The 23908-nt window shown below is 38.4% G+C and overlaps 1 long non-coding RNA gene across 1 annotated transcript; it reads left to right on the top strand.

The window, feature by feature from the left end:
• Positions 1 to 18509: 18509 nt before the first annotated feature.
• Positions 18510 to 21521, top strand: LOC111195068 (uncharacterized). Its single transcript, XR_007427366.1, has 4 exons — positions 18510 to 18841; positions 19795 to 19932; positions 20907 to 21040; positions 21168 to 21521. It is a non-coding gene; the product is annotated as an uncharacterized LOC111195068 (long non-coding RNA).
• The last annotated feature ends 2387 nt before the right edge of the window (positions 21522 to 23908 follow it).

Genomic DNA, 23908 nt, shown 5'->3' with positions numbered 1-23908 from the left:
TTGACATTCATTACTTTAAAACACTTCTGTAAAATTTGAAGAAAAAAAAAAGTATTAACTCAAGCTCTTTACTCAAATAAAAACACTGTAATAGCCCTACTTAGAATTTAAAAGTAAAAAAAGTAATGTAAGCTGCAAAAAAAAATCTAATTAAAAAGACAAAAGCTTAAATTATTTCTTACAGTTGTAGCTGTAGATCCCCTAGTACTTGCTAATACCCAGGTTTTTGTCATTAAGCAAGAAGGCAGAAGCACTCATGAAAAACACAACAAATTGTGTCAGCTGATTTAAGTTTTAGTTTTTCCTCAAATAATAATATAATAATAATAATAAAAAGAAGAAGAAGAAGAATAAAAGATAGTCAAACTTAATAACTAGTTTCACAAATGCTCAACTAGTTAGCCAGCTAGGTAACCATCTGTAAGGAAATTTAGTGAGAGTCAGCTAGAGCAGGGGTCACCAACCTTTTTGAACCTGAGAGCTACTTCTTGGGTACCAATTAATGCGAAGGGCAACCAGTTTGATACACACTCGTGAAATTACAAATTTTCTCAATTTACCTTTAATTATATGTTATTATTAATAATTAATGACATTCATCTATGTGAAGACACAGATATCAATAGGCAACACTATTATTATAAATCTCTGCAAGTGTTTACATTTTATATTATATTTTAATATAATATTACATATTATATTACATTATATTGTATAATAATATATAAACTATAGGCTATCTCTAAGCTAATATTAATGTAATATAATCTAAAATTACATCAATGCAACTGTGATTAAAAAAAAAAAAGAATAGCAACAAAAATGCTATTTTTAGACCAGGCCTGCGGGCTACTCATAAGGTCCTTGCGGGCTACCTGGTGCCCGCGGGCACCATGTTGGTGACCCCTGAGCTAGAGACTATCAACCGTATTCTTCACATTTCGCAGTTTAGTTAAACTCACCTAGCTAACAGAGTAAAAGATTAACGATGGTTTTAAAGCCACATTTCTTCTAGTTAGCCTCGTTAGCAGTGATGTCAGTAACGCGTTACTTAGTAACGCGTTACTCTAATCTGACTTTTTTTTTCAGTAACGAGTAATCTAACACGTTACTATTTCCAATGCAGTAATCAGATTAAAATTACTTATCCAAGTCACTGTGCGTTACTCTCTCTCTCTCTCCACCTCACACACAAAAACACACACACCGCGTTCCCTGGAACTGTGGACTATGCTGATCTGTTCACCTGAGTGAGGTCCAGCCTCCAAAACTGAAGGATTCTAAGACGTAAGCTGCTCCTCAGGTTTTTTAATACAACAGGATTCCTTGCTTTTCCAAAAGCAGATCTTGAAGGACTGTAGACTGAACGTGTGTTTTTGGTCATGCCTTCTTTGCCGAGTATTAAATAATTATTATAACATTCTGATTTGGGCCGTTATCACACCTGCACTTTTAGTTAACTTTTAGTTAAGTTGCACTCTTGGTGCAATTCATTTGAGCAGATATGAATAGAGAAATCACACTCGAAGCAAAACACCTGCTGCGAGAACTTTCTTGCTTCCATCCCAGATAGGTCTATCCAAAAGACCAGAAAGTGGAGAGAATATTACGTTTATTAATGGACAAACTCTAACTCTAGGTGTGAAAACCCCCTAAATCAATCACAGTCTAAAAAAATCTGCATGATGAAAATATTCCTTTCAATTGTACAGGAAGTCACCAAGTGCATTTTATGATAATAGGATGGATTTAAAGGTTTTAGTTTTGCAGTTTTTTTTTTTTGCCACTGATGTATTTTACTGCGCATTTGCCTTGGTCAGGTGAGCTAGTAATGTTGTATTTCTTATAGATTTTTCTGTTAATTAATGTAGGAATTGAACTTTTCATTTCTTTTCTTGTCATTTTCTGAGTTTAGATCATGTTTTATCTTGATGGCTGAGGTATCAAACCTTCTCCCATTGGAGAAACTCACTTTTGAAATCCACAATAGACACAAAGAATTCTGTAAAATTCTGTACGATCAAGTTAAGAGCACCCTAGATAAGAGCACCTAAATGCTTTACAGTGTATTTTGGTTTGTTTAACACTTTAAAGTTACTACATGATGTAGGGTAATTTACCACAGCATGACTTAGATAAAACTCGGATGTGAGAAATCCCAGAACATGAAATGGTGACCAATGAGTCAGAGCTTAGAATTTAAAATATATTAAAGTTTACTGGAAAAATTGTTTCAGCATTACAGATATATATTAGAAAAGAGTAAAAGTACAGCAACGAGTCAACACATAGTGTAATAAAATCTCGATAGATCAACACATTCACAACCCAGAGCGAGAGAGAGAGAGAAACTAAAGCCAGTCGAGGGACAGAGAAAACTCCTCAGACTTCATCCAAGCAGTTATACATTTATGCAAATGACATGTGATTGGACAGAACTTATCAATATGATTACGTCAGGAGAGTCCAGTTAACAGTTTGTTGTCCAGTTCCAATGACGTGATCAGCTCCAGCCTGTCTGAGCAACAAGTTCTTATCATGGTGTTGTTCAGCTCTGTGTCCTTCATGAACACAGCAGACAGTCCTTGTGTTCCAAAGTCTGTAAGAAGATGAAACGGAGGAAAAGAGTGGATGGAAAGATCTTCTGGCCTGTGTATGACTTTACGCCGTGTAGAACAGGCATGCGCTGACTATCTGAGGAGAGGTTCCCAGCACTTCACTCAGATAGCTTGTTGTCTCCTAGTTCATATGCACTGGTCCCAGAACAGCAGAACAGCAGTGAAGCTTCTCTGCCACTCAGGGTCACGTTCTCCTCACAGCTCTCACTGTTGATGAAAACACTCTGACCTTCCTGATTCTTGAAAAAGTACAAACAACCTCCAAAGCCTTGTCATTGTGACAGTTAAAAAGAGAGCAATGTTCATAAGGTTATTAAGTGAATTATAAAGTGAACAGTAAAAATAATAACTGTATATATAAATGTATAAAACATTTAAGAATAAGAGTGTGAAGGTGTGGTTATCTCCAATCACACCCTTCACTACAATTTACAAATTACATCTTGGTCAGAATGCTGCAGCTATAGTTCTAACTCACACAAAAAAAAGAGAGAAGATTATTTAGATTGGATTTTAATATTCATTTAGTGTAAAAAGTGTAAAAATCTCTTAATGGCTTACCATCTAAGTATATATCAGGACTCCTGACAGATCGACAATTCCAGCTCGTTTGTTGAGAACATTTAGCGTTGCCTTCTGTATTTATGCACCAAAGATTTGTAACTCTCTATCAGTTTATATCCATCAGGGATCACCTATTTCTTCCTTTGCACATCTAAAAACTTATTTGTGCACTTCAGATTTATCTTAGTTTTATTTATTTTAAATTGTTTGTTATGCGCCAAAATTCTTAATATGTCTGCTTTACTTCAGACCATCTGTAGACGAACAATCCTCAACTTTAAACATACCCAGAAATTCTTAAAGCATCATTCAGAATATTTAGTCTGATTAGTGCTGTTATTTGAGGGCAAACACACAAATAGCATAAAACACCCCTTTTTTATTTCAGTTATTAAGTAGAGAGTTCAGTTCCTCCAAAAACTCTGATGAGTATGATGCAGTCAGTGCATTTCCTCTATATACTATGTAAACTTATTTTCCGTCTGTTAACCTGAGTCTAAAAACATTTTGCTGATGTTAGAATTTAAATGTGTGTGGAGTTGTGTCCACAAGCTGTTGTAGGGATGGTTCACCTAAGTTTAGGCTAACTAGTTTCTATGGCAGTGATTTTGAAGCTATGAGCTACAGTGGTCCTGTTAGAAGTCATTGGCCTAATATTTATTTTTCTTGTTCAGTTCCAATATATATTTTTGCAAACTGTAAATTAATTGCAAAAATAAAACATATTTAAGTTGTGGATTGGTTTGGCATAGTCGCAAGACTGACAAAGTTAGCTGGTGGTTTAGCAAGCTAGTTATTATATATATATATATATATATATATATATATATATATATATATATATATATATATATATACAGTTGTGGTCAAAAGTTTACATACACTTCTAAAAAAACATAATGTTATGGCTGTCTTGAGTTTTCAATAAGTTCTACAACTCTTATTTTTCTGTGATAGAGTGATCGGAACACATACATGTTTGTCACAAAAAACAGTCATAAAATTTGGTTCTTTCATAAATTTATTATGGGTCTGCTGAAAATGTCACCAAATCTGCTGGGTCAAAAATATACATACAGCAACAAAATTTGTCAATTTTGGTGATGTAGCGAGTTGTGTCAATCAAATTAGCTTCATGTCATGGCCTCTTCACTTCTTGTAAGTGATTCTGATTGACTACAGCTGTTGAATTCTCATGAGCCCATTTAAATAGGGCTCATTTGACCCAGTGATTAGACTCAGCTACAAAAGCTACAATGGGAAAGTCAAAGGAACTCAGTGTGGATCTGAAAAAGCGAATTATTGACTTGAACAAGTCAGGGAAGTCACTTGGAGCCATTTCAAAGCAGCTACAGGTCCCAAGAGCAACTGTGCAGACAATTATACGCAAGTATAAAGTGCATGGAACAGTTGTGTCACTGCCACGATCAGGAAGAAAACGCAAGCTATCACATGCTGCCGAGAGGAGATTGGTCAGGATGGTCAAGAGTCAACCAAGAATCACCAAGAAGCAGGTCTGCAAGGATTTGGAAGCTGATGGAACACAGGTGTCAGTCTCCACAGTCAAGCGTGTTTTACATCGCCATGGACTGAGAGGCTGCCGTGCAAGAAAGAAGCCCTTGCTCCAGAAAAGGCACCTTAAGACTCGGCTGAAGTTTGCTGCTGATCACATGGACAAAGATAAAACCTTCTGGAGGAAAGTTCTCTGGTCAGACGAAACAAAAATTGAGCTGTTTGGCCACAACACCCAGCAATATGTTTGGAGGAGAAAAGGTGAGGCCTTTAATCCCAGGAACACCATGCCTACTGTCAAGCATGGTGGTGGTAGTATTATGCTCTGGGGATGTTTTGCTGCCAGTGGAACTGGTTCTTTGCAGAAAGTAAATGGGATAATGAAGAAGGAGGATTACCTCCAAATTCTGCAGGAAAACTTAAAACCATCAGCCCGAAGGTTGGGTCTTGGGCGCAGTTGGGTGTTCCAACAAGACAATGACCCAAAACACACATCAAAAGTGGTAAAGGAATGGCTAAACCAGGCTAGAATTAAGGTTTTAGAATGGCCTTCCCAAAGTCCTGACTTAAACCCCATTGAGAACATGTGGACAGTGCTAAAGAAACGGGTTCATGCAAGAAAACCATCACATTTAGCTGAACTGCACCAATTCTGTCAAGAAGAGTGGTCAAACATTCGACCTGAAGCTTGCCAGGAGCTTGTGGATGGCTACCAAAAGCGCCTAGTTGCCGTGAAAATGGCCAAGGGACATGTAACCAAATACTAATGTTGCTGTATGTATATTTTTGACCCAGCAGATTTGGTGACATTTTCAGCAGACCCATAATAAATTTATGAAAGAACCAAATTTTATGACTGTTTTTTGTGACAAACATGTATGTGTTCCGATCACTCTATCACAGAAAAATAAGAGTTGTAGAACTTATTGAAAACTCAAGACAGCCATAACATTATGTTTTTTTACAAGTGTATGTAAACTTTTGACCACAACTGTATATATATATATATATATATATATATATTTAATTAATTTAGCATTAATATTAAGAGAAAATTAATTAATACATGCTAATTAATGCTAATTAATTAATAGCATTAATACTAAGAGAAAGATTTCTATCTTACCGTATTTTTATGAAAGCTTTTGGAGCAAACAAAGATCTTTTTGTAGTTGATAGTCTACATTGATGTATTTAATAAGATTTTAAATGGTTGATTTTTATTTAAGCAAGCATGCTTGGTTACTTTAGCTAGTTACAGCTACATCTAAGTTTATATGTATTAATTTTGTCAAAAGCCAGTAAACAACTTCCCTTACATAAGCCTTAGCGGAGATGATTGTTGTTGAAATGTTTTATACAAATCATAGTCATTAGACAACATAAATTACATAATATAAACCTAAAATAACTTTTCAGTAAAAATTGAGGGCCAATGTGTGATAGGCCTCTAATGTATTAATCTGCCCAGCAACCATGTTTGGCTACTGTTTACAATGAAATTAAAGATTCTTTTTTTTATATACTTTTTTTTTTTCTTAAAAAGAAAGGTAAGACAGTCATAATTTGAGTCACCACCAGATTTAAAGTTTAACCAAACATTTTCTACATGAGGCATAAACATCAAAAATTAAATAAAATCACTCCTTTTAATGAAAAAAAAAGTAAACAGGCATAAAAATAAAAAATCTGGTCTCACGTCTCTGTTGCTGGCTCAGGCTGAGGGGTGGATCCACTGGGCTGATTGGCTGCGGGGGGATGGGTGGTGGTGGTGGTTGAGCAGATGCTGTCTGAAGCGGTCTCTGATCTGATCTGAAACCAGTTTCCTGGACCAGTGCTGTAACATTTCAATCACAGCAGGTCCGGTAAAGACGCAGTCCAGCCATCGACCGACAGCTGGACCAAACACGGTCTCTCATCTGAGACTCTCCTCATGAAGTGCTCTGGTTCAGATGATGTTCACAGTACTGTTGCAGAGTACCCTGTCTCTGAGGGTCAAAACTCCTGTGATGAGCACCACCCCCGCCTTCTCAAAAAGCCCAGAAAACAGCACTGAGCAACATTCAATCAAAAAGAGAAAATCCCCCCAAAAAGAACTTAAAAAAAATAATAATAAAGTAAATAAATAAATAATAATAAAAAAAAATAAAAAATCCTGAAAGGAATTCTATAATATTGTTAAAAATTGTTCAGCCTCATGAAATAACTAAAACAAAAATTATTTCCAGCCAAACAATGCTTGATATTCCTAAACTTTATAAACATTATCATTATATTGTTGTGCTCTGATAGGGACTCAAAATATAGCCAAGAATATGCAAGCAAGTTCTTCATTGCCAGAATAGAAAATATATGGAAAGCAAAACAGAAAGCTCCATTTTTTTAAAAGACATCTGTTGTATCCTTGTTTTAAAAAAAAAAAGTCAGAAAGAGAGACCCAATTCACTGCAGCTTGTAATAGATCCAACACTGAGTTTGTCAAATTACACCATTCCAAAGAAAAAAAAAGATCTGCCCTTACTGGTTTCTAAAATCTACTATCCTCATTAAGAGAATCAAAAGATCAGCAAAGACTGAGATACACGAGAACCACTAGAGAAATTAGATATGTGTATTCTTTAAATCTCATTCAGCTGAGACTGAGCTGAAACCAGTCTCAATAAGAAAAGAATAAGAATAGAAAAGGACTAAACCACATGAAGACAGAAGCTGTGTTCAGAATGGCTCACTCATTAACTCTTTCACTATGTAGCATTTTCTATTTACTGAACTGATTATGGAACAACCAAACAATAAACCATGTTTGTCCTGCTCTGAGGACGTCTGACACAACAGCATTACATTATAGTATATTTTGGAATTTCTAAATTTTGGGATGCATTAGGTTATTTCATAGTGAACTATATAGGGAATAGAATGTACTGCTGGGGTTTTAAACAGTACTGCAAAAATAGTTTACACACTATATAGTGCACTATTTCTGGAATAGGGAGCGATTCTGACACAGCCACACACACATTATATTCATCATTAGATTCGCTTATAGAATATCAGTTAGACAAATGTTAGAAACATACACACTTACACACACTTACACACGCACAGACACGCACACACACACACACCAAATGTGATAGCAGAGAAGAGATGTCTCGCAGAAGTGAGATCTCTCTCACTGCTTCATTCAACACACACAGAAACACACAAACACACACACTGTCTCAAAAGCCTGGAATCTGTTCTCATCTCTTTACCTGTTATAATCAGGGAAGACTTTCACATTGTGGACATTTGTACATAACTCATCACTACTTATTAAACATGAAGCAGTCTCACATATTCACTAAACTGCCATCCTCAGAATTCTACAGCATAATGAAGCATGTTACATTGAACAGTACCAGCATGGCTTCAATATTCTGCCTTCAGCTGCTGATATTTGAATATATATATATATATATATATATATATATATATATATATATATATATATATATATATATATATATATATATATATATATATATATATATATATATAGCGTTTTTATGCTAAAGATTCCAAACTTTTAAACAGCACTACATAAACACACACACACACACATATATGTTCCATTCTAGAACTGCAGGTTCATCACAGCATCTCAAGGTATAGCAAGGTTTCATTCATGGTCAACTCTATTATTGTTTACCTGTTTAACTCCTTAACAGGCCAGGATTTTTGACATTACACCACTAAATCTTGAGGATTTCTATTCAAGAATTACATAAGCTTTCATGTTTGATGAGGAACATTACTGAAAAGCATAGTTGCAATTGTAATAGAAAATATATATATATATAAAAAAATGTTTAAGTAAATCTGATAATGTCAAAATATAATGAATAAAATCATAAAATTGGCTCTTTCCTGAACTTATTAATATTTTCCTGAATACAAATTAAACAGTTTATGTCCTCCAAAGCTTTAGTTTTGTTAGGTTTATCTAGTTTTTACGTCTATTTTCAAACCTGCAGAATTTGGTTTGATTCCTGTTACTGATCTGGATTTATTAAGTGAAGTAGAGAGCAAACAAGCAGCTTCTCCAAAGCCCTCAAGCCTTTCAGAATGTAATTAAGTTATTTTACTGCAAAGAAAAAGGGTTTTGTATCACCTACACCAGTAGCCCGTATATGGGACAAGGCATTTTAAGGGGTAAAACCATTAACAGAGTTAACATTTTGTATCATTTTGTACAACTTAGGCACGTCTAAAACCAGAATCAGTGCTGCCAACTTCTTTTCATTTGATTGTATTTCATATACATGTGTGTATTTTAAATAATTCTCTAGATTGGTCTAAAAGAAACCTAGTGATGTGGTCCTAAAGTTGGCAAAACTGAGCTGAATCTCTCAAAATATATGTTTCAAAATTGTATAAAGAAATTTAGCCATCATCACAAAAATAAATCTAGCCAAAAATTAAAATTCCATCACCACCTTTAGGATATATAGGATGATAAAATATTAAGATGTATATATTTTTTCAAACATTTTATAGAAATTACTGAGGCAACTCACCACCTCTCACAGGTTTCCGGAGAGAAGAAATGGTGTCGGTCCAAAACTGATTTAATAATGATTGCAATGTACCTCAGTTCCAGAATTAAACCCACACACACACAGCCTCCATACAGACAGGACACACACACAGACTCTCTTGCTCAGATCAACAGGTCTTCTGTAATGCTGAAAATCTTCTTTATACATTAATTTTACCAAAGAATCGATAGAACTGGGATTAAAACGACCATAGACACAAAGACCACAACTACCATGACCAAGTGAAGAATCCTTTTCTGCAACTGTGTTTACTTTACTTTCCCTTACATAGCCTCACACTACCTCACACTGCCTCACACTACCTAATCTAATCTATATTTGGCGCCATATATAATATTTGCTATATTTCTCTACCTCATCTGATAGTAAGATCTCATCCTCTGCTAATCTGCTGTGGTGGTGCACCACCTTTGAACACTTGGGAGATAAGGATCACGCAAGACGAAAAAACGTCGCGACTACGACAATATTGGTATACACTACTCTTATAGCCAGGTTCTGTGGTCGAGATACTGTTCCAGGACCCCCGAACTATAAGGTACGAGCTCTAAGCTCCGTTTGGACCGGTACCGTTCCAGGACCAAACCACCAACTGCCACACAAACCACCTTTATGGCCGGTTTCTGGGACCGGTACTGTTCCAGGACCCCCGAACCATAAGGCAAACAGGCAAAAAAGCCCCCCCTGGTCCGGTACTGTTCCAGGACCAGGGCATCATCTCGCAAGTCACCTTAACCACCAGTGCCAGCCCTTTTGATATTACTCAATTAAATGCAACCTACCTTACACAGTAGTTGGTCATGACAGTATAGAAGGTCCATAAATTACAGGCCCAAAGCAGCATCATTCTTTTTTTTTTTTCATCACAACCGGGCGGAAACACCAAAAGCTGTAACGTAATTTACCACAGCATGACTTAGATAAAACTAGGATGTGAGAAATCCCAGAACATGAAATGGTGACCAATGAGTCAGAGCTTAGAATTTAAAATATATTAAAGTTTAATAGTTTAATAGTTTCAGCATTACAGATATATATTAGAAAAGAGTAAAAGTACAGCAACGAGTCAACACATAGTGTAATAAAATCTCGATAGATCAACACATTCACAACCCAGAGCGAGAGAGAGAGAGAGAGAGAGAGAGAGAGAGAGAGAAACTAAAGCCAGTCGAGGGACAGAGAGAACTCCTCAGACTTCATCCAAGCAGTTATACATTTATGCAAATGACATGTAATTGGACAGAACTTATCAATATGATTACATCAGCAGAGTCCAGTTAACAGTTTGTTGTCCAGTTCCAATGACATGATCAGCTCCAGCCTGTCTGAGCAACAAGTTCTTATCATGGTGTTGTTCAGTTCTGTGTCCTTCATGAACACAGCAGACAGTCCTTGTGTTCCAAACAATCCTTAAGTGTCCTAAAGTCTGTGAGAAGATGAAACAGAGGAAAAGAGTGGATGGAAAGATCTTCTGGCCTGTGTATGACTTTACGCCATGTAGAACAGGCATGCGCTGACTATCTGAGGAGAGGTTCCCAGCACTTCACTCAGATAGCTTGTTGTCTCCTACAAGGACGGATTAAGGATAGTCTGGGCCCCTGGGCAAAGAGTTGCACAGGGCCCCCCCCCCGCCCCCATGCGCACCTCCCCTCCCCAAAAAACATAAATAAAGTAATACATTAAACAACCAGTCAATAACTAACCCTAACTCAAGAGTCTATTTTAAATATGTTTCTTTCTACTCTTCTTTCTTGCAAAGTCATCCACGAATTCATCAAAATTAAGCTGTCTGACCAAATCTGATTCAATGGCCAGAATTGACAGTGAGTTCAGGTGGTTTTGGCGCATCCTAATCCTGAGTTCTTCTTAATACGAGCCACTTTGGAGAATGAACGCTCCCCTTCACAATTTGTGATAGGCACAGTCAAAAAAAGTGCTATGTAGACATTTGGAAAGGTTGACTGTAAATTCAAATTTATCATGCTTTTGAGCATTTTACTAGGATGTTTTTCTTTTTCTGTTATGAATGATTTGTATTGTATCAATTCATCCGCCAGGCTCATGATCTGAAGGATATGCTGCAGCGAGTGAGTTAGCCTTTAAAGTGAGCTCACTGTTGGACATATTGTCAGGCGTGAAAAGAACATCAAATAGCTCAGTTAAGTGTGTGTATGCATTCAAACGGTGGTTGAGACAGGACACAAGTTTGTCAATGACAACATTGAAAGTTTCAATCCGAAACTTGTCCTTTCTGTTAAATGCTACACCTGGCTCTGCACTATCATCAGACATAATTTTGCGCTTCTTTGTACGCTGGAGGTCATGCCTGTACTCTTGGGAGACAGCAGTGGTGACATTTAAAGCTGCCCCTTCAAACACCTCAAAGTTATCTCTCTGTGCTGCCACAAAGTCTCGTAAAGACAAGAGAAGTTGTGTAGCTGTACATATGTCAATATCATGCTTCTGCAGCTGCAGGCTTGAGGCTTGGAACCTCTGTAGTATTGTGTCCCAGAAGTATGCCATGAAGGCCATCTCCAACGTGTCCAATTTGTCACAGAGTGCAGAGGCTTCACTTCGAGTTACACATTTCTCCTCCATATCTTTAGAGATATCATTCAATGCCTCTCTCAGTTGTGCATAATATTTCCAAAGAGTCTTAGTTGACTCAGCTTGTGCGCTCCATCGAGTACCTGACAGTGATTTCAGTGTGAGTTTGATATCAGTATCACGGAAAACCTTTCCCCACCTGTGTGTAGATGATGCACAAAATGTGTACATTGCCTGTACAAAGTCAAGAAAACTCCATTGGACTCCATTGTACTTTCCCGACATGTTACTTGCATTATCATATGACTGGCCCCTACAGTTGGATAAGTCTAGGCCCAGATTCTCCACCATAGCAATGACACACTCTGCCAAACTGTCCCCACTATGGTTTTCAATAGGCTCAAAAGCTAGAAAACGCTCAACTACATGTCCGTCATTATTAACAAACCTGAAAACAAAAGTAAGTTGGTCCACATGAGCAAGGTCTGGAGTGGATCAACTATAACAGAGAAGTATTTTGATTCTTTGATCTCATTAACAATTACCTGCTTTGTTCTCTGTCCCATCAAATGGATAAATTCTTCACACACTGTTGATGATAAGTAGGACACAGAACCTTTTCCCTTACCTCCAAACCTTTGGAGGTGCTCAGCTAGGAATGGGTCAAATTTGGATAAGAGTTCTATGATGCCCAAAAAATTACCATTGTGGGCTGATCCTAATAGCTCATCATCTCCCCTGAAAGCAAGTCCCCTCTCCCCCAAAAACTGGATGACTGCAACAATTCTTTTCAAAACGTCCCGCCAGTATTGTCTTTCTGCATCAATTTGTTTGACAATATCAGAATCAATTGTTGCTGTGCCTCTGGAGCGATTATATAATGCTAGCATGCAAGCCCTATGCTCCACACTCCCCTCATGCTCACCAATCCGCTCTGAATGTTTCCAGTCAGAAAATCCATGAACAAAAGTATTGTGCTTACTGGAAAACAGTTTGCAAGCAAAACAATACACACAGCCAGTTGAAGGAGAGTAAAGTAGCCACTGCCTAGTCACAGTTTGCCCGTTGGGTAGAGAGCAACTGAGTAGAGCATTTGTAAAGCTCCTACTGGTACCCCCAATGCCTCTATCCCTGACTGAGGCTGGGTACTTAGCACTTCTGTTTTGAAATGCAGTTTCTCCTCTACTAACAAGAATCGACTTGGCTTGGTTGGTAATGGTACTGGGCCATAAAGCAGGGTCGTTGACCGTTTCACACCAGGAGTTGGGGTCCTTGCCCTCCTCATTTGAAAAACGACACTCACACGATGCAGCTGGCTGGTCTGATTGTGGGTCTGACACACCTGCAACTTTCCTTTCATGGTCTTTCTGCTGCTGGTCTGTGGTAGCCTGCCAGGGCTGGCGTTCCTGCTCTGCACCTGACTGGGTCTGCAAAGGTACATAGTCACTGACAGGTGACACTAAGCCAGTGGTGATCACATCTTCATTGCTAGAACTCTGATCACTGCTAACATTAGCATTACTTGTCTCACTCATATTGAGCGGTTTCTCAAAGAAGTTTGAGATCAAAGGTACGCTTTTCAGGAAATCTGCCTGATTTGCTTCCTTAATCTTTTTTGCTTTTCTTTTTGAGGCACTTTTTGTTTGGGATCCATGTTATTAATGGCAAGTGTTTCTTAAGATGCAAATATAGAAGCTTGTCTTGCAAATTCCTATTCCTATCCAATACTTACTATGTTGTTTCTATGCTGTATGTTCAGGAAAAAATACAATCACAAAATTTTAGAACCAGATACAATATGTAATAAAAAAAGGCTGACCTATAACTATTTAGCTATAAATTGTTGTTATTGTAAATGTATTGTATGTATGTACTATTATAAAGCTTACACTTCTACTATTATCAATAATGTAATATGCAAATAACAATAAGCTTTTAAAAAAGCTGTGAGTTGCTAGTTAACAACGTTACACTAGCCTTGAAAAAGGCTGTGAACCTTTCAAAGTTTAATATAGTAAATATAGTAATGTAATATTATATCATGTAATATAATATAATATAATATAATATAATATAATATAATATATAAGCCTTTGAAAAGACTATGAAAATAATGTAACAGAATATATGCAATATAGTATAGTATAATATATATATTATATTATAAAATAATATAATGCAGTATAAAGGGCAATGAGCCTTTAAAAAGGCTGTTGGTTGCTGATCAGGTAATAGCAAAGTAAAAGTTGTAGTAAAAGCACAGAGCAAGTTTGCAAGCTGAACTGTCTGAATGTGAGGAGTTTTGATACTGGCAGGGGGTTTTATATAGATCTTGCATATTCACTTGGAAGTTCTCGCAACACCTGATTGGCTCAGGAATTAAGGCAATGTAACAATTTTTCACCACTGAGTGAGAGGGTGGGGGAGGGGCAGCCTTGCCCCTCTCTCTCTCTCTCTCTCACACACACACAAAACAGCATTTTTGTAGTAGATAGTCTACTACAAAAATGCTGTTTTGTGTGTGTGTGTGTGTGTGAGAGAGAGAGAGAGGCATGGAGAGGGACACAGGGGGAAGGTTTTAAGTATATTAAAAATGCTGTGTTAATGAGATTAAATCAAGTTTAATTATTGTCAAGACCCCTTCACACTGCCTTGAAACATGTCAAGTCATGTCAAACTGTCATTGAATAGTCATTGAATAACAAGCTGAATAAAATATGTTTTCCAATAAATAATCCTCAAACAAAATATCAGGGTTACACGCATACGCAGCCACAGCTACTACAACAAAACCACTTGCTGTTTCATCATCACCAAACCAAAATTGTGCTACTCAGTAAAATTAGCTTGCAGTTCTGTTGTATGAAAAGGCACTTTTCCTTTCATGCATTCCTTCAGAACTAGAGTGACCACTGGTCTCTTTACTGTTGTTTATTAAAGGGGAAACATGAAACTAGTCAAATGGCTTGTTGTTTTCACATAAGTGAAATCACACCCTTGGCCAAATTCACTCAATTTAATCGGTGTCAAAGATAGCATTCATCAGACAAGCAATTTTGTCTTAAATTTAAATAATTGCAAAATTGCTAAATTAATTTGTGTCTCTGCGCTTAAGAGAAAGTGAACATAATCATTTTGAAACAATACAAATTCAGAAACATTAACTAAGGGCCTGAATTTGTAGTTCCCTAGAAAGTCAAGGAGCCATGGTAAACGACTTCTATGGAAGTCAAGGGCCCCATAGCAGGGACCCTCGTGATCAAGGGCCCTCTAATGGTATGCCCTGCTCTTCTCTAGGGCCCCCTGGTAGGGGCTCTCATAACCAGGGCCCTCTAAAAATATGCCCCCCTCTTTCCTAGGACCCCTAATAGCCCGAAGTCGAAGTCAGAGCAGTGCCACAACGCCTCATCCATTTTCCTAAGGGGCCCAAAAGCATGGCTAGGGCCCCCAAAAGCATGGCTAGGGGCCCCAAAAGCATGGCTAGGGCCCCCAAGAGGCCCTGGGGTCAAATCCCTAATAGTCAGAGGATCCTTAAAATGGAGGGCCCTCGGAAATAAAAATATATTGTACCTCTGGGTCCCAGAGGTCCCTGACCTCAAGGGCCCCTGGGCGCTGGCCCCACTGGCCCAGTCAGTAATCCAGCCATGGTTTCCTAGTTCATATGCACTGGTCCCAGAACAGCAGAACAGCAGTGAAGCTTCTCTGCCACTCAGGGTCACGTTCTCCTCACAGCTCTTACTGTTGATGAAAACACTCTGATCTTCCTGATTCTTGAAAAAGTACAAACAACCTCCAAAGCCTTGTCATTGTGACAGTTAAAAAGAGAGCAATGTTCATAAGGTTTTTAAGTGAATTATTAAGTGAACAGTAAAAATAATAATTGTATATATAAATGTATAAAACATTTAAGAATAAGAGTGTGAAGGTGTGGTTATCTCCAATCACACCCTTCAATGATTTCTTATGTGTTCCTTCATAGTCTGGATAATGTAGGGGGAAAAAAATAAAAGAAAACTTTGTCCAAACTTTTGACTGGTAGTCTAGATACCAACTATAGAAAAACACCAGCACAGATATACTCCTTAATAACTGCCCACATCTTCCCCAGGTACACAATAAGACACTTCAGCAGACACAGCCGGCCCATCGGGAATCCTCACGAATCGGGAGATTAGCCACTCCGGGCCTGGACACACTGACAAAGTTGTAATTAACTGATTTCCAATTTCCAGTCTTCGTTATTCATCTTTTAATAATGCTTTTTCCGCCCAATTCCTTTGGAGGGGTGTGCAGACATATGTTCTCAGTCTTCAAACAACTGATTGGGCATAAAAAAGGCCATTGCAAATTTCATATTTCTTTATTTGTGGATTTCATGCATCTGTTTGCCAGTATTCATGCCCTTAGTGCTGTCATTATCAGCCAGCATTGGCAGAGCAGCCAAAAAAATATTGAGAGCATGTGTGCTGTTTGTCATAAAGGTTAATTTATATAAAATAAAAAAAACACTTGAGGCTTGTAGTGTAAAGACAGCCACTGATGGTGATTTTTTTTTTTTTTTATATATAACATTTTATTATTTTATTGCTTATTCTATTATAATTCTGGTCTAATTGATTCCTAAATGGTCAGTGAGTTTATTTAACTGCGACTGAGTGAATACAGCTGTTCAGCCCAAGGTGTTTCTTCAGTCCGGTGTTCTGTCGAATTTTCCTACCCATCGATACATGCTTCCCAAAGGTACTGCGCATGCGCCGACCTACACAATTTAATTATTTCTCGAGTTTTATGTATAATTACTCGGGTTTAGGGGGGTTTATATGCATTAAACGACCTGGACGCACTGTCATTGCACAAAAGTGTAAATGGAAACTAAAAATTACACTTATTATCATAAATAAATACAAAAGCAGTTTGTAATGAGCTATATTTACTATAACTTTGCCATGGTACAATGAATTATGCAATCCAAATCTAATAACGTACATCTACTGGAATATCACTGGGTACATGCCCTAAAATAGTGCTTCTTTTGTATTTTTACAGTTAAATATACATTGGGGTAGCACGGTTCGACAAGGTAGCAGAATTCGACAGAACACCGGCCCTGTTTCTCCAGCCCCGCCCGCCCTCTCATCAACAGACTTTTGGAAGAAACCAAAGTCACTGGAAAAGAGGGGGAGATCTGAGATTTTGAGGCATGATATTTAATATAATTAAAATAATATATTTCACCGTTCCTATTACATTATGATTATTCACATTTATAACACACGTTTTAATACAATATAATATATAATGAATATATTAAAACACAAATTAAAAACCTTTCTGGCAACAAAAAACCCGAACCTAGTTTGAATGGTCGTGGCTTCACTGATTCAATCAGTAACAACAAGAAAGACGCCCTTTTTTCCGGGAGCTGCATGGAGTCTGCAGGAGTTTAAAGCCTCTCTGTGATTTATGGGGAACAGTTATTCATATTGGGTCAAATAATGTAGTGTTTCTTCACTCTGGTGCTGAAGGTCCGCTGCGCTGCTCTTTACTGTGGTTCCGCTTTACTCTGTTTTCATTAAAAGCCCCTTAGTGTTAGTCTCGGTGAGTAACTTAGTTAGCTGACTGTTTCAGCTCTCGGTGAAGCGCGGTCTTATTATGATACTAAGCTACAGCCTTCATGAGACTATTTAAAGCGTGTTAATGGCGAATAACGCTGTAAGATAGCTAACGCTAGCGAGCTAGCCAGTGGAGGATGGCTGGCTAAGCTAACTAGCTTTTGGAAGAATAATAAGCTAATTATCTTAGCCAGCCATCCCCCACTCGCTAGCTCGCTAGCGTTAGCTATCTTACAGCGTTATTCGCCATTAACACGCTTTAAATAGTCTTACCACGCTGTAGCTTAGTATCATAATAAGCTAATTAGCTTAGCCAGCCATCCTCCACTCGCTAGCGTTAGCTATCTTAAAACGAGCAGTTGTAATTAGCTACAGTTAGCTCGATTACCTGCAGCAGCACCTGCTCATTCAGAATCAAAACACCCAGCGCTGTTTAAGAGCTGATTCACGAGCTTCTCTCCCAGCATAATATCAATCAGCAGCAGCTTTTAAACCACGCTGTAGTTCAGTAATAAGATCGCGTTTCACCGAGAGCTGAAACAGTCAGTTAGCTAACGCTAGTTAAAATACCCAACAGGACTGAAAGAGCTCCTCTCGGTACTCCGGTCTAATCCCGCAGGGTTTTTGTAGATATTTAACTTCAGAATCTTATTAATACTGAATTAAAGTATGGTAATCTGGCTAATGTTAAAAAGTCAACTGGCTTTTTATCAAAACACTTTTAGTTAACTTATACCTAAATTAATTTAAGCGGTGTGTTCCCACAAGACCAATTAATAAAAAAAAAAAAAAACGGGGGGAGGGGGGAATAGCGCATGCGCGAAAATTAGCGGCATCTGCGCATGCGCGAAAATGAGCGGCATCTGCGCATGCGCGAAAATGAGCGGCATCTGCGCATGCGCGAAAATTAGCGGCATCTGCGCATGCGCGAAAATTAGCCGCATCTGCGCATGCGCGAATTTTAGCGGCATCTGCGCATGCGCGAAAATTAGCCGCATCTGCGCATGCGCGAATTTTAGCGGCATCTGCGCATGCGCGAGAATATTTTCCGCGCATGCGCAGATGCCGCTAATTTTCGCGCATGCGCAGATGCGGCTAATTTTCGCGCATGCGCAGATGCCGCTATTTTTCGCGCATGCGCAGATGCCGCTAAATTTCGCGCATGCGCAGATGCCGCTAAATTTCGCGCATGCGCATACCACATTATATTATATTTAATTGGTCTTGTGGGAACACACCCCTAGGTATACATTAACTAAAAGTGTTGCTCGCTTCTGGCTCGGGATGCGGCTGTGCACTTGGGCTCGTGCAATTCCACAGACGCTATAACTGGATTTTATAAAGATAAGAGAAAAGAATGCTTTCGCCGTGGATTTGACATGAAAAGGTAAGCTGCTGTTATGTTCTGATCTGTGCAGGCAGCTTAACGTAACTCCGTTAGACAACTAACTTACAGAGCTAGCGTTTGTTGTGTGTCCGGCTTAGTTTTCTGCAGTCCATGATTATTAGCTAAGGTGTTTAGTTTATTTTGACCCCAAACACGAGGCTCGAGACGCACCATTCACTGCATTTTGCATACTATTAACTAACCGCGTGAATCCACTGTACGTGCAAGTTAGCGTTAACTTCATCACGAACGAGTAACGGATTAGTAAACACACTCTTGTCTTTTTTTGAATCCTCACAGTTTCTGTCAGAAAACACTGAAAGAAAACTTCTCTGTCTCTGTTTATACAGCGATGGTTTGGGTTTAAAGCTGGGTTTGTTGTGCTGGATATTTGGTTTAGAGCAGGAGATTTTATAAGATGTGGCTGCATAATTGTGAACTGAGATCGCGGTCTGTAAAGTTACACCCGCAGCTAACCAGTGACTTTAAAAACCAAATAAACACAGCTGTTACTGGACTTGATGGGTTTAAAAAAATGTAGTTAATTAATTTTAAAAGACTAGGCTACTAATGTTGGCCCTGCTGAGTCCAGCTGATCATCCAGAAATAAACATTACCTATGCTGGTCAAAAGCTATTTAAAGAGCTAACCTCCCAGGGTGTGTTTGTTTGTTTTTTTCTGGTTTTGAGCATTTTTTTAAGGAGGGAGTGTAAATCTGTGCTGCAGTAGAAGAGTGTAATTTTATAACACTGGACCGTGTTTTTAAATACTTGCCATTCTGGATGTCCTGAACATTTTCATGCAGGCCTGTGTGTTTTAAAAAATATATATTTTATTCATTCTATTTTATGTTGGTTAGTTTTATTTATATAAAATATACCTGTAGATCTACTTTATTGGATAAACTGATACAGCACTACAGCAACTGTTGTGTTTCTGTTATGTAAAATCAGGCCCAGTTCCAAAAGACACAGCATCCTCAGTGTCCTGGAGCTCCAGCTGAAGCACTGGCCACTCCACCTTCTCCATCCCCATCCAAAAGACCAGCAGCAGTGGAGGGTCCCAGGATGTTGAGATGGTAGTGCAGATCGGTAAGTCCCAATCACATTTTTAGCCTCTGAGTCAGTCATTTATTTTTTCTTGATCCAATATTTTGGCAATGGAAAAAAAAGAAACACATCCAAGTTGTCCTTTATGTTTTTTAATAAATTAATTACTATTGAAACAATGATTTAAGAACATACCTAAATCAAAACTAAAAACTGTATATAAAACATTAGACAGAAACATTGTTACAATTCTCAGAGTACGCTGAGGCAGCTCGGCTTAAAAAAACTGTAAATATGCATTTTACAAAAGTTAGCTTAAAAAATAATAGTTTAAAAATGTAAGATGATATATGATATGATATATATATATATATATATATATGTTAATACATTAATAGCTTAATATTATTACTCTGTTTGTTCTTATTAATGACTTACCGGGGGAACTAATTAAGGGACGGAAACGCACAGAGAAATGTGTTGGCAGTGCTGTTGCTAATTGTACTGAGTGTCTGCAGTGTACTGGGAGGATTGTGCTGGGTGCTTATTGTTTCTCAGGTGGTAAATCATGTTTGTTGTTGAAGGTGCATTTTTTTCCCTTCCCACCTTGTAAAATCCTGCCTTTGCAGTCCACTTTAAAATATTTCCAAACAGAGAGGTGTAATACGCTCTTTCGATCTTACAGCTGCTGCTCACAATGCTAATAAATAAAAAATAAACAGTTGATTTTATCGGAGCGCCAGTACCCAAACCCGACTGACTAAAACTTTCAATCGTAACCACCTTACACTTAACGATTGAGATGACACGACCGCAACTCAACTGCAGCTTGACTCTAGCCAGACTCTCGTGATTTTATCCTGACTCTGGAAATTTGTCTGCAACTGTGAAATCATTGTAAAATCGTTAGGTACGTTAGGTACGTGGCAGCGTGCCGACAGTCACAAGTATTGCAAATGTTGGGATAAATTTCAGCCAATTTAACTTTACTATAATGTGCTCTGTGTACTCTGCAGGTACTTCTAAGGCAGCTAGTTGAAGGCGTGATTGAGGTCCATGCCAGAGGGGTTCTGCACTGTGACCTCAAGCCATAGAACATCCTGGTTCAGATGTACAGTTAGGAACCACGCCTTCATCTTCTGTTCTTCTGGTATGGGTTTTCAGTGAACACTACAGGCAGAGAACTGTCTTCTTTGTAGAAGCTACCATTACTGAATAGAGATTCAGGTCAAAAACATTCCTTAACGCTCAGTCACTGTCTCTAATTTACTTTTCAGGACCTTCCTCATGAGTGGTTTACCCATGAGGCCAAATCCTCCACAGTGTTGCAGATAGGAATCATCCTGCTGTGTGTGAGAGGTGACCCTTCAACACCAGCACGGAGATCACCTCAAAGAAGTCTCAGATCATCTCTCCACCATCTGCTCTACGACCCCTGGCTAAGTATACACCACGACACAGCCACCACATCAGGCACACCTCAGTCAGGTACCATATAAAACAATTAAGGACTGTGTTTTTATGAAAATCTATTTTCTCTGAGTTTTCTTTTTCACCACAGACGCTCCTCTGTGGGCACAGAGTGAGCTTAGCTAGCTCCCTCCATACCTCCCTCCCTCCCGCGCGCGCACCCCCGCCCCTCCCTCCCGCACCTCCCTCCCGCACCTCCCTCCCGCACCTCCCTCCCGCGCTTACCCCCCGCACCTCCCTCACTCCCTCCCTCCCGTGCACGCACAAACACACACACACACACAAAACACATGACGGCGGAGCTTAAGAGCAACTAGCTCCGTGATCTGGAGTTGGTTCGGTTTTCTGGAGTTGGTTCGGTTTTGCGGCGTCGGACGTAGACCAAACAGGTCCTCGCTGTAAGGTGAACCAATGTATCACTATACATTAAACAGAAGCATGTAGCGGAGTGGGAGAAGTGCTGCTACCATAGGAATGAACGCAGCAGCAGCACTAGTTCACCATTCAACGTTAAACAAGGAACTGTCCCTGGCACATCTTCCAACCGTGTACCAGGTTCTGTATGCACTACAAGTTAAGATGTTTTGCATATTCATGAGAAAAGATCATCTCATTTTATAGAACACTGGCACTTATTTAAAAGCTTTGTTTTGCAATTCTAGCCCAATAGGGAAAAGTATTTACTTAAGAGCATTAGGGCTGGCCCGAATAGCGTTTTTTGAGCTCCGGATATTCGGCACTGATTCGAAGCGAATATTCGAATATTCGTTTTTAAAAAAAGAGGTAAAAAAAAAAAAAAAGCAAATCGCGGCCCCTTTAATCCACTGAAAATGTTCAATTTGCTCTGACCGACGAGACATATTCACCCCGGATTTTTGGTGTTTTTATCCCGGATTTTTGTGTTTTCACCCCATATTTTTTCTGTGTTTTTAGCCCAGATTTCTTTGTGTTTTCATCCCGGAATTTCTGCTGCCCCACACCGAGGCTGCTGCTGCACGGTTTCTCCGCTGCGCAAGCCAGCCCAGTAAATTGCTGTTTGTGTTTTCACACTTAGGCTATTTGCTTAAAAAAACAAACAAAAAAAACGTTTGTTCAGGAAGTATTTTATATTCTTAAACATTGTTGATTATATTAGAGGACAGTCATTGTAAACTGTACTTGGTCTATTTCGGTTAAAGGATTGTGCAGGGCATATTACTGATTTTGTATTTTTGCACTTGGGCTATAAGCTCAATATTAAATATTTCGTTTGTTTAGAAATTATTTTATATTTTTAAACCATGTTAAATTATATTAGAGTAGAGGAAAGTCATTGTTAATGACGTTATTGTACTTGGTCTATTTCGGTTTAAGTATTGTGCAGGGCATAGCCGTATTACTGATTTTGTATTTTTGCACTTGGGCTATAAGCTCAATATTAAATATTTCGTTTGCTTAGAAATTATTTTATATTTTTAAACCATTTTAAATTATATTAGATAAGAGGAAATTCGTTCAGACATCATTTTTGTAGGCCAGGCTTTTGTAACCGATTTAGCCCCTACTGTTGCCACATTACCCCTTACGTTTTATTATATAAATCAGTTTCGAAGAGCCTGCATTTTTTTTTATCATGTATAATAGAGGTCTGCGCGAGACTGATTTTTAAACCCACTCTTCCACGCTCCCGCGTTTCTGTCTCGTTACCGCGCCGCAAAAAAATTGCTTCTTTTAATCCCGCGCCCGCCCGCCACATACACATTTCTGCCGCTCCCGCCCCACGTTCCTAATATAAATTAAATAAACTACATTTAATGCTTCAAATTTACTTATATATTTATTAAAACAGCAGCGCTGAATAGTGTGGTCCCGTTCCTTACCCCAGTCCAAACACCATCGGTGTGTGCGTGTGTGTGTCGGTCCATCCTGCGCGTTGAGAGTTTTCTTTAGGTTTTTTTTTTTTTTTTTTACAATTATTACAGTTTTCTTAACTATTTATTAATTTGCTCCCGCATCGTCTGGATTAAACTCCCGCTCCAGCCAATAACAGTTTAGTTCTGTCCCGCGCGCAAGATATTCTGACGGGACCTGCGAGAACAGAAGTGGTTAGAGTGAGGTGGAACTCTGGAAAGGAGAAAAAAAACGAATATCCGAATACCAAAATTAAAAACCGAATACCTACTCAACGAACGAATATCCGAATACCCGAATATTCGGGTCCAGCCCTAAAGAGCATATTAAATTGTATTTGTTTTCTATTGTCTACTTTGTAAGTTTAATCAAAAAAGGGCACCATTTTATTTATTTCTATTTGTTTATAAGGGTGTGTTTATTTATTTATTTATTTATTAAGTTTGAGGGTGCATTGTGTCAGTACCTAAACTATGTTGGAGAAAGCTTTCTAAAAGTCACTAGATGTTCTCACTGTTTACAATAGTTTTTTTTGCTTGTTTCTGGTTGCACTTTAACCACAAATGGAACATCATGAAAACAAATTAAATAAGAACTAGTTTTTAACCATTTCTTTATCATCTTTAGATTGATTTTTAGTAGGGGGAAAAATTGGATA

Source organism: Astyanax mexicanus, chromosome 20 (genome assembly GCF_023375975.1).
Source record: "Astyanax mexicanus isolate ESR-SI-001 chromosome 20, AstMex3_surface, whole genome shotgun sequence".
Classification (NCBI taxonomy): domain Eukaryota; kingdom Metazoa; phylum Chordata; class Actinopteri; order Characiformes; family Acestrorhamphidae; genus Astyanax; species Astyanax mexicanus.
The sequence above is the reverse complement of the archived record's forward strand: the minus strand, read 5'-3'. Positions and strand labels throughout refer to the sequence as shown.